At 43.0% G+C, this 22,893-nt stretch overlaps 2 long non-coding RNA genes across 2 annotated transcripts in view; one reads left to right on the top strand and one right to left on the bottom strand.

Moving 5' to 3' along the window:
- The window catches only part of LOC109547842 (uncharacterized), a 38,695-nt gene extending 34,646 nt beyond the window's left edge, over window positions 1-4,049 (bottom strand). The window contains exon 1 of the long non-coding RNA XR_002173782.2: window positions 3,816-4,049. This is a non-coding gene — a long non-coding RNA (uncharacterized lncRNA). The remainder of the gene's footprint in view (window positions 1-3,815) is intronic.
- Window positions 1-22,893, top strand: part of LOC109547845 (uncharacterized) — a 37,919-nt gene that overhangs the window by 3,579 nt on the left and 11,447 nt on the right. The gene's annotated exons all lie outside the window — the stretch shown is intronic.

The following is a 22,893-nucleotide window of genomic DNA, read 5'->3' as shown; positions in this document are numbered from 1 at the left end:
CTTTTAATCTGCTTCTCTTTGATAACTAGTAAAATTGAAATATTTTTACATATTTATTAATATTTGTTCTTTTGTGAATTGTTTTGTTACAAATCTTTGTTCTGTTACCAGCTAAAGTCTTAATGACATTTTTGAGTGGATCAGAATGCTTGCTCAAGTCAGCCTGACGATCACATTTTGTCTCCTTAGATTGGCCTCAGGGGCAGCCAGATTATCAGGCAATGCTTAGGAAGCATGAAATCAGACCAAGGACGGAGCTGATCTCAAGTGTTTCTCAGCTAAGTCAGATCACAGCCCTCTATGGCTGGAAGTGTATGTGGGAGTCTGCTTAGTAAAGAGATTCCTTTCCCTTAGCTGTGTTTAGGGGGAACTGGTGTGCTTGCTTGGCTGACTAATTCCCTTGTATGTACTGGGTCTTTTTTCAACTTATGTGTAAGTTTCTGTGTTCTGCACTACTGTTGCATTCTTTCCGTGCTCCCCTGAAATTACTCCTGGAGCACCTGGGCTGGAATGCTGGCTCTTCTCAACCTTTCAGTCACAAATTTACAACCTCTAGATTTACCTCTGTATATAACCAGTCATGTTTGTGATGGGGGAAATCTTACCAATTTAATATTGAAATCAACTTTATTTCCAGTTTCTTGGATAACATCTTGTTGTGATCTTTAAGAAGTGACAACAGCTTCTACAAAATCACCATTGAATATGATGTCCAATATTAGGCACTCTTTCTTATGTGAAGAAGACTCATTCTATCGCTATTAAAATTTTTTTTTTTTTTGGCCGTACCACGCAGCATGGGGGATCTTAGTTCCCTGACCAGGAATCAAACCCGTGCCCTGTGTGGTGGAAGCGCACAGTCCTAGCCACTGGACCACCAGGGAATTCCTCTATTAACATTTAAAAATGAATGAATATGGAAAATTAAATACCCTTTTGCATTTGTAAAAATAATTTAAAATTTTCTAGTTTAATATCTTATGATATTCTTCAATTAAGGTATTTTTTATCATTGAGATTGACCCCTCCTTTTGTTAATGAATCATTTTGAAAAGCTAAAATATACACATGGCATAAAATTCAGAAGGTACAAAAAGCTATATAATGAAAATAGTCATTCCTCCTCTGACTTCTACCCACTTAACTTCCCTCTTGAGGGCAACTGATGTTATCAGTTTCTTGTTTATCATTCCAGACATGGTTTTTGCATTTTCAAATATCCAACACACACACACACACACACACACACACACACACACACAAATAGTAATGCACCATTCTATATTATTCTATCCTGCATATTGCTTTTCTCACTTATCAATATTTATTTGATGTATTTTCATGTCAGTACAAACACAATTGTTTCCTTCTTTTTAATGGCTGCATATAATTCAATATGAATGTAATGTGATTTATTAATTGGTTTCCTACTGCTGGTCAAATGGCTAGTTTTCAGCCAATTTGCATTTACAAACAATGCTGTAACTAGTATCATTGTGCATGTTATTTTGCTCACATGGAAGTGTGTCTATAGGATGAATGCCTAGAAGTAGAGTTGTTGGGTCAAGTGCATTTTTAGTTTTGACAGTTATGGCCAAATTGCCTTCCATAGATTTATACTGTTTATAATCAGCAACAAATGGGTGTGCTGGTTTCCCCTTGGCAATATTGGATATTATCAAGCTTTTTGATCTTTGTCAATAGGGAGATGAAAAATGACATCTCATTGTAGCTTTAAAGTGCATTTCTCTTTAAAAGTGAGGTTGAGTTTTTCATATGTTTAACAGTCACTTTTGTTTCATTTTGAAGCTGAAGTTTGTAGCATAGTATGATCTGGCCTTTGCATCTCAAATCCTGCCTTGCAGAAACCAGAACATGTCTTTTATATCTCCACAGCTTTTGCATCAGTTTAGGTTCATTTTGACTGCAAGTAACATAAAACCCTGACTCAACTGACTTTAACAATAAGGGAAATCTTTTATCTTACATGACATCATGTCCTGGGATAGAGTAGCTTTAGGATTAGTTAGTTCAGCTACTCACCAAGGTCACCGAGGTCCCTGGTCTTTCTATCGTTCTGATTGCCGCCCTCTTCATGGTCACTACATGGCTGCATTACAGTCAGGCATCCCATAGAGACAATGCAGCAACAAGTAGAAGGTGAGGGATGTTTCTTACCATGAGTCTCTTTTTAAGAACAAGGCAACTTTTCCTGAAGTCCCCTTTCAGAAGATATGCCCTTGAATCTCATTAGCCAGATCTGAGTTTTATGCCCATTCCTAAACCAATAACTGGCATGGAGAATGGGACCATCACAACTGGTTCATGTTAGTCAGGAGTTTTCCCTGAATTATATGGAGTAGCAGGGGACAATCCCCTGCCCTCCAAAAGTAATTGGGGCACGACCAACAAGAAACATGTGGATCGGCTGTAGGGGGACAATCGACTATGGCTGCCACAACTCTGCACATGTTATTCTCTTTGCCTGATACAGCACTCCTTTATTTACCCTCCCATCTAACTACTATTCATCTTTCCAGTATAGGCTCGGGTTTGGCTCCCAGGAAACTGACTGTTTCCTCTAGGAAACTGACTTTGTTTCCTCCATTCCCATGCAGCCTGTGCCACCCTCTTCACACTGCATTCTAAAGCTGGCTTCGCCTCCCAGTCTCCCACCACATCCCAGATCCGTGAGGGCAGGGGCTGGGTCTGATTTGTTTCTGTATCTCTGGCCCCTAGGACATTGCACAGTACAGAACAGACACTTAACTCATGCTTGTTGAATGATGTGTCTGCTAGTATTTAGAGTTTCAAGTCTAGATTTACAACAGAAATCAACTTAGAGTTTTGTGTTTGTGAATGATTTGCTTGTTGAAATTTGGAATTAGGATTATCTTTTCCACATACAGCAAACTGGAGAGTTTACAGAACAAATTGTTTAACTTGTGGATTATTGGTTCCTTAAAAGTCCAGAAGTTCAACAAATATTTCCTGAACACATATTATGTGTTGGGCACTGTCCCAGTTGGCTCTTTATACAAGAGTAGTATGAGGGCTTGTCTTTGAATGTGAGTTTATGCTTTAAGGCAGCATTTTTCAAACTGCAGGTCAAGGTCTCTTTCTGGGCAATGAAATCAATTTTGTGGGTTAAAACCATTATTAAAATGAAAAAAAGATTAGAATAAAATATATCCGAGTGCATCCTCTTGGTAAAACTTTTGGTTTATATTTATATTTATGTTTATGTTTATATTTATATGATGTCCTGGGTCAAGATAATAAAATGTGTTTTTTACTATGGATGATGGTCAAAAAAGTTTAAAACCAGAGAGACTGGTTCAAGATGGCGGAGTAGAAGGACATGTGCTCACTCCCTCTTGCAAGAGCACCAGAATCACAACTAACTGCTGAATAATCATCGACAGGTCACTGGAACTCACCAAAAAAGATACCCCACATCCAAAGACAAAGGAGAAGCCACAGTGAGATGGTAGGAGGGGCACAATCACAATAAAATCAAATCCCATAACTGCTGGGTGGGTGACTCACAAATTGGAGAACACATACCACAGAAGTCCACCCACTGGAGTGAAGGTTCTGAGCCACATGTCAGGCTTCCCAACCTGGGGATCCGGCAATGGTAGGAGGAATTCCTAGAGAAACAGACTTTGAAGGCTAGCGGGATTTGATTGCAGGACTTCAACAGGGCTGGGGGAAACAGAGACTCCACTCTTGGAGGGCACATACAAAGTACTGTGCACATGAGGACCCAGGGGAAGGAGCACTGACCCCATAGGAGACTGAACCAGACCTACCTGCTAGTGTTGGAGGGTCTTCTGCAGAGGCGGGGGGTGGCTGTGGCTCACCATGGGGACAAGGACACTGGCAGCAGAAGTTCTGGGAAGTACTCCTTAGCGTAGGCGCTCCCAGATCCGCCATTAGCCCCACCAAAGAGCCTGGTAGCCTCCAGTGTTGGGTCTCCTCAAGGCAAACAACCAACAGGGAGGGAACCCAGCCCCACCCATCAGCAGACAAGCAGATTAAAGATTTACTGAGCTCTGCCCACCAGAGAGCAACACCCAGCTCTACACACCACCAGTCCCTCCTATCAGGAAACTTGCACAAGCCTCTTAGATAGCCTTATCCACCAGAGGGCAGACAGCAGAAGCAAGAAGAACTACAGTCCTGCAGCCTGTGTAACAAAAACCACATTCACAGAAAGATAGACAAGACGAAAAGGCAGAGAGCTATGTCCCAGATGAAGGAACAAGATAAAACCCCAGAAAAACAACTAAATGCAGTGGAGATAGGCAATCTTCCAGAAAAAGAATTAAGAATAATGATAGTGAAGATGATCCAGGTCCTTGGAAAAAGAATGGAGGCAAAGATCGAGAAGATGCAAGAAATGTTTAACAAAGACAGTAGAAGGAATCAATAGCAGAATAACTGAGACAGAAGAATGGATAAGTGACCTGGAAGACAGAATGGTGGAATTCATGCCGTGGAACAGAATAAAGAAAAAAGAATGGAAAGAAATGAAGACAGCCTAAGAGACCACTGGGACAACATTAAACACAACAACATTCGCATTATAGGGGTCCCAGAAGGAGAAGAGAGAGAGAAAGGACCCAAGAAAATATTTGAAGAGATTATAGTCAAAAACTTCCCTAACATTGGAAAGGAAAGAGACACCCAAGTCCAGGAAGCGCAGAGAGTCCCAGGCAGGATAAACCCAAGGAGAAACACACCGAGACACATAGTAATCAAATTGACAAAAATTAAAGGCAAAGAAAAATTATTGAAAGCAGCAAGGGGAAAAATGACAAAAAACATACAAGGGAACTCCCAAAAAGTTAACAGCTGATTTCTCAGCAGAAACTCTACAAGCCAGAGGGAGCGACATGATATATTTAAAGTGATGAAAGGGAAGAACCTACAACCAAGATTACTCTATCCGGCAAGGATCTCATTCAGATTCAACAGAGAAATCAAAAGCTTTACGGACAAGCAAAAGCTAAGAGAATTCAGCACCACCAAACCAGCTCTACAACAAATGCTAAAGGAACTTCTCTAAGTGGGAAACACAAGAGAAGAAAAGGACCTACAAAACCAAACCCAAAACAATTAAGAAAATGGTCATAGGAATATACATATCGATAATTACCTTAAACGTGAATGGATTAAATGCTCCAACCAAAAGACACAGCCTCGCTTAATGGATACAAAAACAAGACTCATATATATGCTGTGTACAAGAGACCCACTTCAGACCTAGGGACACATTCAGACTGAAAGTGAGGGGATGGAAAAAGATATTCCATGCAAATGGAAATCAAAAGAAATCTAGAGTAGCAATACTCATATCAGATAAAATAGACTTTAAATAAAGAATGTTATAAGAGACAAGGAAGGACACTATGTAATGATCAAGGAATCAATCCAAGAAGAAGATATAACAATTATAAATATATATGCACCCAACATAGGAGCACCTCAATACATAAGGCAACTGCTAACAGCTATAAAAGAAGAAATTGACAGCAACACAATAATAGTGGGGGAGTTTAACACCTCACTTACACCAATGGACAGATCATCCAGAGAGAAAATTAATAAGGAAACACAAGCTTTAAATGACACAATAGACCAGATACATTTAATTGATATTTATAGGACATTTCATCCAAAAACAACAGATTACACTTTCTTCTCAAGTGCACACGGAACATTCTCCAGGATAGATCACATCTTGGGTCACAAATCAAGCCTCAGTAAATTTAAGAAAATTGAAATCATATCAAGCATCTTTTCTGACCACAACACTACGAGATTAGAAATCAATTACAGGGAAAAAATGTAAAAAACACATGGAGGCTAAAGAATACGTTACCAAGAGATGAAGAATTCAAAGAGGAAATCAAAAAATACCTAGAGACAAATGACAAGGAAAACACGACGATCCAAAACCTATGGGATGCAGGAAAAGCAGTTCTAAGAGGGAAGTTTATAGCAATAAAAGCCTACCTCAAGAAACAAGAAAAATTTCAAGTAAACAATCTAACGTTACACCTAAAGGAACTAGAGAAAGAAGAACAAACAAAACTCAAAGTTAGTAGATGGAAAGAAATCATAAAGATCAGAGCAGAAATAAATGAAATAGAAACAAAGAAAACAATAACAAATATCAATAAAACAAAAAGCTGGTTCTTTGAGAAGATAAACAAAATTGATAAACCATTAGCCAGACTCATCAAGAAAAAGAGAGAGAGGACTCAAGTCAATAAAATTAGAAATGAAAAAGAAGTTACGACAGACACTGCAGAAATACAAAGCATCCTAAGAGACTACTACAAGCAAATCTATGCCAATAAAACGGACAACCTGGAAGAAATGGACAAATTCTTAGAAAGGGATAACTTTCCAAGACTGAACCAGGAAGAAATAGAAAATATGAACAGACCAATGACAAGTAATGAAATTGAAACTGTGATTAAAAATCTTCCAACAAACAAAAGTCTAGGACCAGATGGCTTCACAGGTGAATTCTATCAAACATTTAGAGAAGAGCTAACACCCATCCTTCTCAAACTCTTCCAAAAAATTGCAGGGGAAGGAACACTCCCAAACTCATTCTCTGAGGCCGCCATCACCCTGATACCAAAACCAGACAAAGATACTACAAAAAAAGAAAATTACAGGGCTTCCCTGGTGGCGCAGTGGTTGAGAGTCCCCTGCTGATGTGGGGGACACGAGTTCGTGCCCCGGTCCGGGAGGATCCCACATGCCGCAGAGCGGCTGGGCCCGTGAGCCATGGCCGCTAGGCCTGTGCGTCCGGAGCCTGTGCTCCGCAACGGGAGAGGCCACAGCAGTGAGAGGCCTGCATACCGCAAAAAAAAAAAAAAAAAAAAAAAAAAAAGAAAATTACAGACCGATATCACTGATGAATATAGATGCCAAAATTCTCAACAAAATACTAGCAAACAGAATCCAACAACACATTAAAGGATCATACACCATGATCAATTGAGATTTATCCCAGGGATGCAAGGATTCTTCAATATACGCAAATCAATCAACGTGATACACCATATTAACAAACTGAAGAATAAAAACCATATGATCATCTCAATAGATGCAGAAAAAGCTTTTGACAAAATTCAACACCCATTTATGATAAAAACTCTCCAGAAAGTGGGCATAGAGGGAACCTACCCCAACATAATAAAGGCCATATATGACAAACCCACAGCAAACATCATTCTCAGTGGTGAAAAACTGAAAGCATTTCCTGTAAGATCAGGAACAAGACAAGGATGTCTACTCTCACCACTCTTATTCAACAGAGTTTTGGAAGTCCTAGCCATGGCAATCAGAGAAGAAAAAGAAATAAAAGGAATCCAAATCAGAAAAGAAGAAGTAAAACTGTCACTGTTTGCAGATGACATGATACTATACATAGAGAATCCTAAAGATGCTGCCAGAAAACTACTAGAGCTCATCAATGAATTTGGTAAATTTGCAGGATACAAAATTAATGCACAGAAATCTCTCGCATTCATATACAATAATGATGAAAAATCTGAAAGAGAAATTAAGGAATCACTCCCTTTTACCATTGCCACATAAAGAATAAAATACCTAGGAATAAACCTACCTAGGAAGACAAAAGACCTGTATACAGAAAACTATGACACTGATGAAAGAAATTAAAGATGATACAAATAGCTGGAGAGATATACCATGTTCTTGGATTGGAAGAATCAATATTGTGAAAATGATTATACTACCCAAAGCAATCTACAGATTCAATGCAATCCCTATCAAATTACCAATGGAATTTTTTACAGAACTAGAACAAAAAAATCTTAAAATTTGTATGGAGACAAAAGAGACCCCAAATAGCCAAAGCAGTCTTGAGGGAAAAAAATGGAGCTGGAAGAATCAGGCTCCCTAACTTCAGACTATACTACAAAGCTAGAGTAATCAAGACAGTATGGTACTGGCACAAAAACAGACATATAGATCAATGGTACAGGATAGAAAGCCCAGAGATAAACCCACGCACCTATGGTCAACTAATCTATGACAATGGAGGCAAGGATATACGATGGAGAAAAGACAGCCTCTTCAATAAGTGGTGCTGGGAAAACTGGACAGCTACATGTAAAAGAATGAAATGAGAACGCTCCCTAACACCATATACAAAAATAAACTCAAAATGGATTAAAGACCTAAATGTAAGACTGGACTCTATAAAACTCCTAGAGGAAAACATAGGAAAAATACTCTTTGACCTAAATCACAGCAAGATATTTTTTGACCCACCTCCTAGAGTAATGGAAATAAAACCAAAAATAAACAAATGGGACCTAATGAAACTTAAAAGCTTTTGCACAGCAAAGGAAACTATAAACAAGATGAAAAGACAGCCCTCAAAATGGGAGAAAATATCTGCAAATGAATCAACGGACAAAGGATTAATCTCCAAAATATATAAGCAGCTCATGCAGCTCAATATTAAAAAAGCAAACAACCCAATCCAAAACTGGGCAGAAGACCTAAATAGATATCTCTCCAAAGAAGACATACAGATGGCCAAGAAGCACATGAAAAGCTGCTCAACATCACTAATTATTAGAGAAATGCAAATCAAAACTACAATGAGGTATCACCTCACACCAGTTAGAATGGGCATCATCAGAAAATCTAGAAACAACAAATGCTGGAGAGGGTGTGGAGAAAAGGGAACCCTCTTGCACTGTTGGTGGGAATGTAAATTGATACAGCCACTATGGAGAACAGTATGGAGGTTCCTTAAAAAAGTAAAAATTGAATTACCATATGACCCAGCAATCCCACTACTGGGCATATACCCTGAGAAAACCAAAATTCAAAAAGACACATGCACCCCAATGTTCACTGCAGCACTATTTACAGTAGCCAGGTCATGGAAGCAACCTAAATGCCCACTGACAGACGAATGGATAAAGAAGATGTGGTACATATATACAATGGAATATTACTCAGCCATAAAAAGGAATGAAATTGAGTCATTTGTAGAGACGTGGATGGATGTAGAGACTGTCATACAGAGTGAAGTAAGTCAGAAAGAGAGAAACAAATATCGTATATTAACGTGTATATGTGGAACCTAGAAAAATGGTACAGATGGACCAGTTTGCAGCGCAGAAATTGAGACACAGATGTAGAGAACAAACATATGGACACCAAAGGGGGGAAAGTGGGGGTGGGGGTAGTGGTGTGATGAATTGGAAGATTGGGATTGACATGTATACACTGCTGTGCATATAATGGATGACTAATAAGAATCTGCTGTATAAAAAAATAAAAAAAGTCTATGTGTTTGGAAAAAAAAAAAGTTTAAAGCCATTGCCCTAAGGGTAATATATTTTCTTTCCTCTTTCTCTTTGAAGCGTGTGTTCTTGTACTTCTAAAGTCTGGGCTCCCAGAAACAGGGAAAGACAGGGCTTTGAGATTCTATCTCCCACACCACACTCCCACCCCAAGCCAGGCCCCCAGCCTTAGATTTTATCAGCCTGGCACAGATTTTAGAGTCAAAGGCAGAAGTTCAGTCCTAGGCTCCAGCATTTAGGATCTCAGCAGCCTTAGGCAAGTCACTGGACCTTCAGAACATCTATTTCTCTCTCATGCAGATAACGATACCTGTCCCACAAGGCAACTAAGGAGATCGATATGTGAAAATATGGTGTGGTTTCGTAAACTCCTTCCTGTTCCTCAGTGGAGAAAAGCAATCTCAGCTCCTGGTTGAAAAAGTTCTGTCTCCTGAGGAGGAAAGACCTCAAGGAATAGCCCTGCAGAGAAAGTTAAGAGGGGGCTCTAAACACCCGGGGGCTGCAGATGTTTGAATCAAAAAAGGGGAGAGGGCTTCCCTGGTGGTGCAGTGGTTGCGAGTCTGCCTGCTGATGCAGGGGAGGTGGGTTCGTGCCCCGGTCCGGGAGGATCCCACATGCCGCGGAGCGGCTGGGCCCGTGAGCCATGGCTGCTGGGCCTGTGCGTCTGGAGCCTGTGCTCCGCAACGGGAGAGGCCGCAGCAGTGAGAGGCCCGCATACCGCAAAAAGAAAAAAAGGCGGGGGGGGAGAAATCAATGGGAAAAGCTCAGGGCTCTCCCATTTCTCCAATGAGCAGTTATTTTTTATTTCTCCAGGGAGCAGGAAGTCAGGGGGTGTCTGGAGGTGCTGACAGTGCACAGTGCTGCCTCTGGAGGGGAGAGATGCTGACAGTGTTCCTTTTGCATAAACTTCGGAAGAAGGACTAGACGTTGGACTCTGTCCTCCCTTTACCCCTTGCAGGAGGTGTGGAGGGGTCGTGCAGCCTGGAGGTCACTCAGGGTGGACATTGTGGTTGAGGGCTGAGGTGGGAGGAGTGGGATGGGGTCAGGGGTGGGGACTCAAAGGAGAAGCTAATCTGAGTGCTTGTTACGTCTTGAGGCTCATTCCTCACACTCTGAGGTTCTCTCTTCTGTGACTGTCTCTGAGCAACAGTCACAGTGGACAAGTTGGGCACAGGCTGTCCTGCCTGTTCTTTTTCTCCCTGGAAAACTCTGCAGCCTTCACATCCTGGGTCCTTCTGTCATCAGATGTATTAACAGGAAGACAGGAATGCGCTTCTTTAAATAAGAAGTTATTTTTACTTATTTGTTGTTACCCCTGTATTGTTGAGACAGAGAAAGAGGGAATTCTAAGAGTTTTAGGTGAAGACCGGGGATCTCCAAAAACCTGGTGCTTCTTTGTTTGTTTCTTTGTTTCTTTCCAGAGATTCTGTCCTTAAGAAGTCCCATCCAGGATCTTGACACCTCAGTCTCTATTCTCTGATACATTTCAAACCAGCCTTGGCCCTGGGGGTGCCAGTGTTCCCCAGAATGCCCAGTGGACGGCGTAGGGAAGCATGGGCAAGGGCAGTCATCCTCACTGCCAATACAGGGAACGAGAAAGGCTTCAGCCGTGTGTGAACAGCTGCAGCTCCGACAATCTCCCCAGCACAGTGTCGGTTGTCCATTTGCCAATGTTTGTCTCTAGTTGTGCTTTCTTTTTTTTTTTTTTGGTATGCGGGGCTCTCACTGCTGTGGCCTCTCCCGTTGCGGAGCACAGGCTCCGGATGCGCAGGCTCAGCGGCCATGGCGCACGGGCACAGCCGCTCTGCGGCATGTGGGATCTTCCCGGACCGGGGCACGAACTCGTGTCCCCTGCATCGGCAGGCGGACTCTCAACCACTGCACCACCAGGGAAGCCCCTCCAGTTGTGCTTTCTTAAAGGTCACCAGTGACCTTTAAGTCACCAAATCCAGTGGCCTTTCTCAGGCCTCATCTTCCAACTGACCAGCCCCTTTCTTAAACGCTCCCCTAGTGAGCTAACTCTCTCCCCTGCTTCCTTGACAGCTCTTCCTCTGGCTCTTTTTCCTTTTTTCTGCATCCTCAGTTTGTAACTCCCACAAGCTTCTGTCTTTAGCCCTTTTCTTTCTCTACTCTTCCTCTGTCTGGGAAAACTTTGATTTCCTTTGGTGGTATTTTAGTTGAGACTTTTTTTCCCCCAAGTAACAGTAACTAGTTTAGGCAAAAGGAGGGTTTACATTATAAGGTGTCTACAGAGCCCAGTGGAAAAGTGAGGGTGAGTCTCAGCGGGGGCTGAACCCAGGACCTAGTAGGCACCCAGGAAGCCAGGCAATTTGCTGAGGAACTGGTCTCTGCCTCTTTGCATGTCTGCTCACGTTCTGTTCCTACATGTCTCTTTAACTTCTCCCTCCTTTTCTGGACTAACCATCTTACCTGAGGCCTTCACGACCTCTCTAGTGATTTCCCTGCTGTTGGTCTTATTTCACCAGTCTGCCCTCTGCCTTGGGTCCCATGCTTTAGAGGGACCCCCTCTGGCCCACTCTGGCTATAACTTTCTAGGAGGAAAGAATCCACAGGGCCAGTGAATGCTTCCACTCAAAGCCACAATTCCCTTTCTAGAGCCTGTTTCCTGGGCCTGGGCCAGCCTTTTCCTCCACGTGCATTCTCCTGAGGGCAGACCACACAGTTGTTGTATTTACTCCCAGGCTTAAAAGGTGCCCAAGGGATAGTTGTCTGTTGGAGAGAGGTATGGTAAGGTGGGAGCAGGACTGTGACCAGAGCTTGGACGTGTCCACTGAATGTACTCAAGGCTCCTTGTCATGTGGGATGGAGCCCGAGTTGAGAAGTGAGGGTGGCCAGGGGCCAGGGGCCAACTTTCCCTCATTCTACCTTGTCCCAGCATGGAACTCTGAGAAGTTCAAGAACTCTGTATTTGAACCTGGACTTTCACATTGTTATGAAGGGTTATTTGTTAGTATGGGAGGATGGAACATATTTTACTTCATAGTTTGTTGGTGTGATTTATAACTTTTAGACATGTGGCATGTGGACCTCCACTTGTACTAATTCCCTGGGCTGCACAGACCTTAGGGGGCAAGTCTGCATTTCACTATGGCCAGTTTTAAATATATATATATTCCCTAAACAAGGCTCTGATTATGTCATCACCTGTCTTGAAGCTTTTGATGATGACTACTCCTGCTTGCTGGGGAGTAAGTGGCTCTGGTTGTTCATTGTTCTGTGTCAGATAAAACTGACAATCAAGTGGGACCTGCCTTTCATCAGAAAAAGGGTCAGGCCAGGCTCGAGTCTGCAAGGGAGCAGCTCGCTGCTCAGAGCTCACAGGGGAAGCTCAGAGAACAGAAGACATGGCAGCCTGACAACTAGCAACTGGCGCCTCAAGCAAAGATGGTGTAAGTTGATGCAGACAAGTGTCAGAAAATCAAAGTCAAGTCTAAGGCAGGCTGTCAAGAAGTGGCCAGTGTGAAGTTGTTGAGGAGAGCAGGGCACACACCAAGGTAAAGGAGAGTTGATTCCTGGGTCACTTTTGGCCTCCGTTCCAGATTTTCCTATAGTTCCCATGTGCCAGAACTTGTCCTAGCCTAACCCATGTACAACCCTTCCAGGGGGTGGGAGTGGACCACGGAAACAAAGCTTAGTAGTTAGCAGTACTCAGCAACAGCTTCCAATGAACAACTCAAAACAATAATGAGCATACTATGTTTAAATCAAACATAATGAGCATACTATGTTTAAATCGAACAATAATGAGCGTACTATGTTTATAATCGAACAATAATGAGCGTACTATGTTTATAATCGAACAATAATGAGCATACTATGTTTATAATCAAACAATAATGAGCGTACTATGTTTATAATCGAACAGTAATGAGCGTACTATGTTTAAATCGAACAATAATGAGCGTACTATATTTATAATCGAACAATAATGAGCATACTATGTTTATAATCAAACAAATCTCCTATTGAACATCTTTAAAGGGATTGAATTTGGATATCCATTGAGACCAGGAAAAGGATAAGTGGGTAGGACTGAAGTTGAAGAAGGTAGACTAAGGCAAGATGATGTTCCAGAACCTTCTCCTACTTCTGAAGTTGAGTCAGGTGCTCATGCTGGGAAAGAAGGTATAGGACTGAATCCAGGCTTAGGCTTCTGTTGGGCACAGCTCCATCTGCCGAAGCAGTGCAATTTGTAATGTTCTCATTTCAGATATGCAAGGATAAAGAGCTTCACAGAAAAGCTGTTGTGAACTTGGGAGACAAATAGGTAACTTTAAAAATAGGGAACATGAAGAAATGCATATGCTAGGGAAAGCCTTGAGTTTAAATTAAAAAAAAATACTACTCGTACTTTATTTATTTATTTATTTTTAATAAAAAAATACTACTCGTACTTTATCTATTTATTTTTGGCTGCGTTGGGTCTTCGTTGCTGCGCGTGGGCTTTCTCTAGTTGCGGAGAGTGGGGGCGTCTCTTCGTTGCGGTGCGCAGGCTTCCCATTGCAGTGGCTTCTCTTGTTGTGGAGCACGGGCTCTAGGCTCACGGGCTTCGGTAGTTGCAGCACGCAGGTTTGGTGGTTGCAGCACGTGGGCCCTAGAGTTGTGGCGCACTGGCTTGGATGCTCCACGGCATGTGGGATCTTCCCAGACCAGACCTCAAACCCATGTCCCCTGCATTGGCAGGCGGGTTCTTAACCACTGCGCCACCAGCGTAGTCCCAGGCTGGCTTTTTACATAAACTTGTTTTTGTTCAAATTCATTGATAAGGGCCCTAGTGGAGGGACATCCTGCCACTTTGGATGTCTTAAGTGGGCTGATGTCTTAAGAGGGCTGCCTTGTGAGGAGCTTAAAGAGTCCACTTACCCAGCGCTTCTTAAACCGGCATGCATCAGAGCCACCTGGCAGTGCTTGTTCAATATGCAGAATTTATAAGAATATTTTTCTTGTTTATCCAAAATAATCTCTTGAAAGCAAATATAGTAAGGATTTCATTTCTCACAATAGACCAAAAATTATTTTCTATATTTAAAAATTTTTTAAAAGCTACTTTAGCTTTACTAGGGAAATTTTTTTCTAAGGGAAAATCAAATCTCACTTGCAGAAACTTGGGAAAGGGCAAAATCAAGTTAAAAATTTCCCCCTATGAACTTAGAAATATTAATAAAAGCAAAATGTTCTAAAGGTTACATCGGTCAGGGTCCTGACCCCTCTTTCCCCCCCCCAAAAAAGCCTTATATTGAGTCATTAGAGAATATTGTAATAAAGGCACTATTTGCAAGAGACGTGTTGGGCTGAGATAAAGAACAAGGGATGCTACACAACTCTTAGACCAGTAGGTGCAGGAGCCATTACCACCACTAGACCTGAAAGGGCAAGGGAGCCCTGATCCAGTTAAGGGAACCTAGAAAGAAAGCAGATGGAGAGGGCCGCCTGGCAGGAAGGAACCAGGGCAATAAATATGCCACCCTCATTGGCCAACTCTTCCAGAGGCTAGAGAGCAAAGGGAGCCCATGGATGCAGTCCCCGTGGCTCAGTGTTGGGGGGCAAAGAGCAGGTGGAGAAGGGGAGAGAATGGATCCTGAGGGACAAATGGAGAAAATCCAACATCCATCAGAGGTGTCTAAGTGACAGGAGTGGCTATTGTGTATCTTAACAAGCACTGAAGAAAACAGTAAGATTTCCTTTCTACCGTCTTGTGTATATTACCCTGTAGTATGTTTCTAAGAAATGTATTATCCTTAAGTGTTATGGTCTTGTATCTGGGGAGGGGAGCAGAATCCTGTGCCCCGCTCCCAGACGTATAGAATCAAGTCTCACCCTGGAAGGGGCCCAGAAATCTGAGCTTTAAACAAGCACTCCAAATGATGCACACACAACTTTTAGAATCATGGAGCTACAAAATGAAAGGCTGGGCTGTAGCAGTTACGTTGGTAGGAAAGTGGTAACAGTTATCTATGTTGAGAAAACAACTCTACACAAAAAGTATGTATGCACATAGACAAGGGAAGGGGTGAGTTCTAAAACTTATTTTCCCATGATAATGTTCATGTAAGAGCCTATAAAACTAAAAACACTCAGAGAACTTGGGGCAGGTGAAACATTAGGTCACCACAAGGGTCTGAGCCCCCTCCTGAGGAGTCCCAGGACCCCAACCGGGTACCTAGGTTCTCTTGGTCCCTGTCAGAGCTGCTCAGAATCCCAGTCTCCCAAGCCAGCTCAGTCCTAAACAGACATGCATAGGGAACGTCTGTGGCTTGAAAGAGGAAGGTCAGACCCTGACCTGGCTTCACAGGACCCCACAAGCCTTTTAGGTATCAATGGGCAGGCACCCTCCGTGGACAAGTCTTACCTTCCCCTGCTCCTGGGGTGAGTGGCTGAACCTTTGGTACTTGGGCTGGGGAGTTTGGTTTCCTTGTCAGCGGTTCCCAGGTGGTGAAAGTTATCTGCCCAAGGTAATGTTAAGCACAAGGGAAATAACCCTTGGGGCTAGAGACAGCAAGGTTGTTCTGGAAGTTTCCAAGGCAGCACAGCTCTTGTGGCTGTGTCCCTATGGAGGCCCTGAGCTGGGCTTTTTGCCTCTCCTTGAAGTCTTCTGTCTTTGACTGGACTGCTAATGACCTGTGAAGCTTGGGACAGGGAAGGGGAATCTGCAGGGTCAGCCTAGCTTCCCCCAAGAAGCCAGTGAGTTGCCTGCAAAGAGGAAATTCAACTGTAGGCCTCAGGGCAGAGAGAGAGGCCTTCTCTAACCCCAGAAGTTAGGAAATGCTCATTATATTCTATGTAAAGGGACCCCCAATACTTTCTGGGCTGACACAGAGAAGGACTATTTATTTCTCAGCAATGCTTGTCTGAGTTGGCAAGCTTGGGCTGGAGCAGGGAAAAGCAGATACAAAACAATCATGTGATGGAATTACACCTGCTGAGATAAAGAACAGCGTGGCTCCCCGAGCAAACATTCTTGCAGACTCTGCATTGCAAACTCTGGCTCAGGAGGTGCTGGGTTAATTTGTCTTTTGCCAACTAAAGGCAAATGGAGGGAGGCAGAGCCTGGCAGCTTCTCCAGGTGCCTGGTGATTTGAGGATCACTCTAACCGCTCCCCTCCTCCACCACTGCCCTCCCACCCATGCCTAAATAGCTGATATGAATTTGCTCCACTTCATCAAGGAGCAAGGAAATGCACAGCTCTTTATTTTTCCAAATCAACTGAAATGAAGCTCTGAGTCCATTCTTGGCCTGGCTGGTGGGATCCCTCTTCTCTTAATTATTATTCCCTTAATTATTATTGAAATTCCCTCTTCCCTTGCACTGGGCAGTACTAGAATCCAGGCATCTGCTTGGAAACAGGAAAGTGGGACAAGGGTCTGAGATAGTCTATAAAAAAGCCACCATTATTAATATTGCTTCTTTTATTATGAGATGCAGATATTGGACTAAAAGATTTCTAATCATAGTGTCTACTTCACTGCAGGCTCTGCCGTAAGAGGGCCCTTGACCATGTCTTCAAGGTCATAAATTAGAGATTGTCCCTGAGGCAATAGTTTTGTGCCAAGTTTGGGGTAGAGGGAGGGTAGAAGGAGCTTTAAGGAAACTTTAGATCTTCCGCCCATAATCTGGGTCAGTTTCCCTATTCTTTGCTATATGAGTAATATAATTGCTCATTTTCATGTATATAGCCAGATAAACAGCTGAGAGCATCCTCCTCTTCTCCCCAGATTGCTGCCACTGAGACCCTCCTACAGAGACATTTTGGAGGCTTAACTGATAGGCACCAACTGCTCTCCCAGAGCCCTACAACCTCCCGAGCCCTGCACAGAGGAGGCAGGATCTCCACCATTTGAGGATGCCTCCCCGTTAATGTCCCCCCAGGCTTATAGAATTCAACTCTCTCCTTCATTCAGGAAGCTCCAGCTTCTCTCCACCCATCCCCACTCCATCCTCTGGGGCACCTCCAGCTTAATTCTTTCTTGGGCCTGACCCTTGAATTGTAGAGAAGCCGTTAATTAGCTCATTAGCTTACTGCCGTCATCCCCCAAGAAAAAATCAGGAGCCGAGACCACTGAACATAAAGCCTTGGCTGATTTGTAGAGCCAGTGAAGAGGAACAGAAATTGTTCATTTGTTTTTCTTTCTTTTTTCCCTATAGAAGAAAGGAAAATAAGCCTCGTTTGATTATCACAGCTGAAATTCTGTCACCAGAGAGTCAGTGCTTCATGTGGGATATTGCTGTCTCCAAGGGATCCTAAGACGCCCCCTTGGCAAAGTTAACAAAGTATTACAAGCACCGGAGTTCCCTGGTGGTGCAGTGGTTAAGAATCCGCCTGCCAATGCAGGGGACACGGGTTCGAGCCCTGGTCCGGGAATATCCCACATGCCGCGGAGCAACTAAGCCCGTGCTCCATGACTACTGAGCCTGCACTCTAGAGCCCACGCTCCACAACAAGAGAAGCTGCCACAGTGAGAAGCCCGCGCACCGCAACAAAGAGTAGCCCCCGCTCACCACAACTAGAGAAAGCCTGTGCGCAGCGACGAAGACCCAACGTGGCCAAAAATAAATAAATAAATTTATTAAAAAAAAAAAAAGTATTGCAGGCACCTTACTAATAGGTGTTCATTTGACACAGCCAGACAGTGGCAGGTGGGAGAATATGGGCGGGGAATGTGTGTCTTGGGGAGGCCTAGCTTTGCCCCACTTTACATTCAGGTCAAGTGGCTGGCTTTGTGGTTGGCCGTATCAAGTGACGCTGACCAGGAAGGCCTCTCCTCTTTCTGTTGAAGATAAGCTTGCACATTTCCTGTGGATTATTAGGGCTGGGTCACTGCATCCTAGGGAGGTAGCAAGGTGGGGTGATTAGTTTGGATATCAAATCACCTGGGAGTTATTGCTGTTTTATAAGAAACAAAGAATGACAAGGCCAAGTTCAGAATGAGGAGGGAATCAGAACATAGGTTCACATAGTGTCTGGCAAGGCACTGAGGGCAGAGGCCTCATTTAGTGCCACTACGGTGGGGATTGGCGGTGACTTCATTAAACTCACAGGGTCAGGGGCAAGCACTGGGACAAGGTCTCCCCAGGACTGCCAAGAACCACTAGGCAGCTCCTGGGTCCCATCGGTATTAACAGAAGCTACAAGCAGCCTCTTGTTGGAATCAGTGCAACCTTGGCACTTATGTTCTGTTCCTCAGTTTTCCCCTCCCTAAAGTGGGGATAATAACATACCTACTCCATGGGGGTGTTCTGGGGATTTGTTAGTATATTTAAAGCACTTAGAAGAGTGCCTGGCACATTGCAAGTGTTATATGAATGGTAACTGTTGTAGTTATTGTTGTCTGTTTAAAGCCAGGTGGATCACAGAACCAGGGGCCTCAGGCAAGCCTGTGGAGCTGCAACTAGAAACAATTATTTATACTTGCTTCCCGCCTGCCTAGGGCTACAGATGAAATAATAGCTGTTAAACCCTCTTGGAGCCTCCCTGGGAAGGGCAAAATACCTGGATTTGCCACCACAATCCAGGTAACAAAGGCTCTTACCTGGGATTCTGCAGGTTAAATAGACACTACCCCTAGGTGGTAAAATACCCCCTTAATAGCCACGGTTTGAGCGGCTTTGCAAGGCTTTCCGGTTCCAACACATCTCTGTCACGGGCTTGCCTCAGAGCCTTAAGCTGTCTCCAGTGCTTCCAGGAGTTCTGAAGAGGTAACCCAGTCTGCAGCCAGATTGTGTGGATCTTGATGCTGTACTCACTAGCTGAGAATCTTGAAGAAGTTACTTAATTTCTGCATCTCGGTTTGCTCATCTATAAAAGTAAGACTAATGAAAGTACCCTCTTTATAGACTGTTTGGGAATTAAATGAAATAGTATGAGTAAAGGTTTAGCAAAGTGCCTGGTAAACCCAACACTCAGTAACTGGTGGTGATGGTGGTTTTAGCTAGAGAAGCCATCAATTAGTGATTTAATAGTTATTAATCGACAAATACTCGATTTTTAAACATTTTATAATAAAATTATTAAGTATACAAAAATGTTGAAAAAGCAATACAGTGAACACCTTTATACTCACCATTTAGATCCAGTAATTGTTTTCTCTTTGACTTTGCCATTTTTCGGGCTATTCATGATTTTGTGTGGTTATTTTGCTATCATGTGCATGTGTATTTTTCCCCTCAGTCATTTGTAAGTTGCAGGCATCATGACACTTCACTCCTAAATATTGCTACTTCAGCATGTAGCTACTCCAAATGACATTCTCCTCATTACCATTACTAAATCTAAAACAATTGACAAAGATTTTTAAATATTTTCTAATGCTGAGCCAACATTCACACTTTTTCTGTTGTTCCCAGTATGTCTTTTAGAGTGTTTTTTCCAACTAGGAACCAATCATACATGCATGCATTGTGTTTGGTTATGTTTCTTTAAATCTAGAATCCCATCTTTCTTTTATAGGGCCACTGACTTTTGAAGAGGCCAGGCCGTCTGTCTGATAAAATGTCCCACGTTCTGGATTTGCCTTATTGTCTCCTTGCAGTGCTGTTTTCAGTGGGAATTTTGCTGTTTTCAGTGGGAATTTTGAGATAGGATGAAAAAACCTGGAGCTTGAATCTGGGGTCCCTGGGCTGTCCCAAGGATATATAATTCTACTGCCCATGAGGGCAGTAGAAGCATAGATATTTCTATGCTTCCTAATGTGGCAAGTATATTGATTATAATAATATCAAGGTGTGAGAAGCTGAAAGCTCCAAGCTTTTAAAGCCACCAAATGTAAAAGGTCAGAGATGCCCTTTTAAATCTATTTAATGAATTTAAAAAATTTTAATGGGAACCTGTTAGGCTCCCATACTTTAGGGGGCTGTCTTATTAAAGGTATTCATTCCAAGTTCCAAATTAACATGTGTGATTTATTATCTAGCTGCCAACAAAATACAAGAGGAAGCAAGACAAAGAACAAACTCTGAACTGGGTGATCAGAAGATGGGGATCCAGCATCTGAACTCTTTTCATAACCATGTGATCTGGGGCAAAAGCCTCCACTTTAAGTGGTTTAGTTTTCTCATCTGTCAAATGGGAAGTTGGCTGATAGCCCTCAAATGTTACGATAGCCAGAGCTACATTTTATTTATTTGCAGAAATCAACAATAGGGAGGCAGTTGAAGAAATGGGAAAGCCCTGAAGTTGAGTTCCAGCTTTCCTGCAAATTAGTTGGGCGATCTTCAGCAGATCCCTTAATTTTATGAGTCTTTTCTAACTTTTCTAACTTACAAAATGGAGATGATAAATATTGCAGAGCAGTGATAAAGATTATAAGTAATGAAGTATGGTGGAAGGGCTTTGTAATTTTAAGGTGCTATAGGATCCCTTGAGAGTTGTTACATGGAGGATTTTAAGCCATAAAGAGCTGTACAAATGTAAGGTATTTACTATAGAAGTAAGGACACTACTCTTAGTGACTCACTTATACAAACTTACAACATTTTACATCAAAAATGGATTCTAAATCCCGCTCCCCACTTCCGAAGAATCCATTCTCTATTGGTCCTTTTTCCTTAAACTGCCTTGGATATTGTGGTAGATCCTCCCCTCATCCTTACTTTGTAAACTTTCAACAGCTGTTTGAAAGTGCTTGCTTTATTTTGCTCCAGAACTTGTTGCAACATATCTTGTTTTAACAACCCTCCAGCCTGCCAGTGGAGCTTTGGTTTTGCCAGCTGTGATGACTCTAAAGCCCTTCGTCAATTCTTTTGAGTCCTGGAACACTTGATCAGCTAGTTGGGTTGCAAGTTGCTTTAATCACTGAAGAGCAAGCAGCTTCCCAGGCTTTGCCATGTTTTACAACCTGCAGTTTAATAATGATTGTTTAACACGTGTTCCTCGCTGGAGCTTCAAATAGTCCCTATCAACGTTTGTTCACCCTTCTCTTAATAACCACACAACCCTCTCTTCTAAGGAACTCCTTGTGTTTCCAGTTCAAATAGGGAGTATTTGAGGAAAAAGAACACGGGAATAGATGAGCTCAGAATTGAGCTAAGAGCTCCAGGGATTACAAACTGTTTTAGAGTTGAGGATGGTATGCCAGGCTAAATGATTCGTATGCATAAGAATTACCTGGAATTCAAAAAAAAAGCACAGATTTCTGGACCCTGACCCCAGGGGTCCTCTTATTAAGGATTTATGAGGCGGGTCATTTAGAATATGCTCCTCAGGTGGTTCTTTTTTTTAATATAAATTTATTTATTTATTTATTTTTGGCTGCATTGGGTCTTTGTTGCTGCACGCAGGCTTTCTCTAGTTGCAGCACGTGGGGCCTGCTCTTCGTTGCAGTGCATGGGTTTCTCACAGCGGTGGCTTCTCTTGTGGTGGAGCATGGGCTCTAGCCGCACGGGCTTCAGTAGTTGTGGCTCGCAGGCTCTAGAGCGCAGGCTCAGTAGTTGTGGTGCATGGGCTTATTGCTCCACGGCATGTGGGATCTTCCCGGACCAGGGCTCAAACCAGTGTTCCCTGCATTGGCAGGTGGATTCTTAACCACTGTGCCACCAGGGAAGCCCTGTTTCTCAAGTGGTTCTGTTGCAGGATTCCACATGTTTAGAAACTTGTGGAGAGAGCACTGTTTCTCCTACTGTTTTAAGCAAGTTGATTCTAGGCAAGCCACAAACTTACTGTGCTCAGTCTCCGTGTTTATACACGGCCATGAAAACAGCAACTGCCCTCCCAAACTCACGGGTTTGAAATGGGAGTAAAATGAGGTGACAGACATGAAACCATTTTGAAAAGTGAAGAGCTCATACAAGTGCAAGCATCCTCTTGCCTCAAGGGAGCAGACCCCAGCTGACAGCATCCTGCCCCTACCCCACTAGGTGCTGGCAGGTATTCATTTGAAGGGAGGGAAGTTCCACCGACCTGCCTTTGTCCACTTGGTCCAGACAGGCTCACCTAGGTTTATGCCTTTCCCAATAGAGTGCTATAGGACCACACATATTTTTGTCTGAAATCTTGCCAAAAGGGATCTGGGATGACCCTCCTAATAGGCCCAAGTCCTTCTTGAAATCTAGTTACATCTGTATCATTAATGAGCCTGTTGATTTCATGTTCTACAATGTCACATCCTTCCTGGGCCACACATGCCTTCTCTTTGAGCCAGGGCTTGCACCTGAGGGTTTGCAGTCCACATCCGCCCCTCGTGCTTTGGCCGTGTTCCCAGGTACAGTATGTACCTTTTGAAGTTCAGAGTGATCAACTTCACGTTAATCTTTTCTCCCTCACTCTATTCTAATCTCTTTGGCGAGAACTTTCCCAGGGTATTCTACCCTTTTGGGCTACATTTATCTTGGGGAGTATCACTTCCAGTTAAAGCACACCGGATTTCTCTTTCAGATATATTGGGCAGCCTACCAGCAAGACCCTTGACTGTCTGTGGCTTCATTTAAATATTCTGCAATTTCCAATGAGTGGCTGAGTGTTTGCAATTACCCTGGCCCCCTAAAGAGCAAAGAGGGGCATGATTC

Source organism: Tursiops truncatus, chromosome 2 (genome assembly GCF_011762595.2).
Source record: "Tursiops truncatus isolate mTurTru1 chromosome 2, mTurTru1.mat.Y, whole genome shotgun sequence".
Classification (NCBI taxonomy): Eukaryota; Metazoa; Chordata; class Mammalia; order Artiodactyla; family Delphinidae; genus Tursiops; species Tursiops truncatus.
The sequence above is the reverse complement of the archived record's forward strand: the minus strand, read 5'-3'. Positions and strand labels throughout refer to the sequence as shown.